The sequence below is a fragment of the Lynx canadensis genome, chromosome B2 (assembly GCF_007474595.2).
Source record: "Lynx canadensis isolate LIC74 chromosome B2, mLynCan4.pri.v2, whole genome shotgun sequence".
Taxonomy (NCBI): Eukaryota; Metazoa; Chordata; class Mammalia; order Carnivora; family Felidae; genus Lynx; species Lynx canadensis.
This window is the reverse complement of record NC_044307.1, coordinates 92,803,409-92,805,021: the sequence shown is the minus strand read 5'-3', so window position 1 is coordinate 92,805,021 and position 1,613 is coordinate 92,803,409. Positions and strand designations below refer to the sequence as shown.

The 1,613-nt window shown below is 29.5% G+C and overlaps 1 non-coding gene across 1 annotated transcript; it reads right to left on the bottom strand.

Moving 5' to 3' along the window:
* Positions 1-1,267: 1,267 nt before the first annotated feature.
* LOC115515062 lies at positions 1,268-1,374 on the bottom strand. Its single transcript, XR_003969132.1, has one exon. It is a non-coding gene; the product is annotated as a U6 spliceosomal RNA (small nuclear RNA).
* Positions 1,375-1,613: the final 239 nt, after the last annotated feature.

Below are 1,613 nucleotides of genomic sequence, written 5' to 3'. Positions count from 1 at the left end.
TATGTTTGTGTGTGTGTGTGTGTGTGTGTGTGTGTGCTTACTGTTCAAAAGAAAACACAAAGACAAAAAAAATTCATAGTCAGAGAAGACATGTTCCCTTAGATTTGTAGATATTTTTATTTGGATTTACAGTATTCTGTCAAATACCATTCCCTGAGGTAGTAAGAAAACTATAAATAAACTGCAATTCAATATGTATATATATATATATATATATATATATATATATATCTCAAGTGGCAAATTTACTCTTTTGTGATATCCTTCTTTAAATGTAAAGGGAAAACATTTTTATAGTGTAAATTAAATTTTCCCTCCTAGACTATCTCAAACATCTGCAATGTAAACTTTAGCTTCTATGTTTGAAACAGTTGCTTGACAAATAACATCAAGTTGTAAAATGTATTTTTATTTTATTAAATTATATGATGAAAAGGTAAACAGCATAAGTTTTTTTTTTTGCTTTTTACTTCCTGTTTTTGTCTTTCTAGCTCAGTATATGTATATATATACTTTTATATGAAAAATATGGTGACGATATTAATAGTCATTTCTGAACTTTCATTCTTAACAACATATTGTTTTCTTGGAGTTAATAATTCTTTTACTTCCGTTTACTTATTTTTTTTTATCAATTACTATTTTTTCCTTAATTTGCTGCATCAGCTTTTCAAATGCATAGAAATATCTTACTTTTTTACAAATGCCTAATCTTATCAGATAATCTGCCCTTGCAAGGCCCACAGGTCTCCGGTTCTAATCTGCAACAGGAAGTAGATTTACAAGCCTGGGGCTAGGTTGTGGTCTGGGATTCCTCTCTACTATTCTCCCTTGTTGATTGCTTATTTCTTTTTGAAAGAAATGTCCTATTTTCTCTCAGTTTCATGCTTAATTTTCTGAATCAGAATCCTTCAGTTGATTCATAAGGAAGACTACATAGGATACAAAATTGACAGTCTTTTCACATCTTAAAAATATTTTTATTCATCTCTTGCTGTTAATTATTTGGACTAATATTTCAGTTTATGAAATACATTTCTTTTAGTCACTACATATTAAATACACTAAATGTATTTATTTTGCTTTTTGTTCCCCATTTTGGTCCCCTTGGGTCTTTTTGTGTTTTTTTTTCTTGCTTATTTTCCATGTGTTTTTTTTTTTTTTTTTTGCTCGTTATCTTTAACCCTTCTGCTAATTTTATTTCTAAATTTTAGTTACCATATTTTATTTTATTTATTTTTCATTTTTTATTTTTTTTTGTTTTTGTTTTTATATGGAATGCTTCACGAATTTGCGTGTCATCCTTGCACAGGGGCCATGCTAATCTTCTCTGTAACGTTCCAGTTTTAGTATACGTGCTGCTGAAGCGAGCACTAGTTACCATATTTTAAATCTTTCAAGGTGTTTCTTGTCCTCAAAACTTTAAAGATGGCTTTATTTTCTTGTTTTATGGAAACAATACATCTTATCTGTCTCAATATGGTCGGTATATTGTTTTGCTCTGCTTCCTGCACCAGCTTTCTTCCTTCTACATGTGTGGTTTGTCTCTTTATTTTAGCTTGTTCTTTATTCCTAAAGATCTATTTAAATGTTTGGTTCTTCGGCTCTCTTTG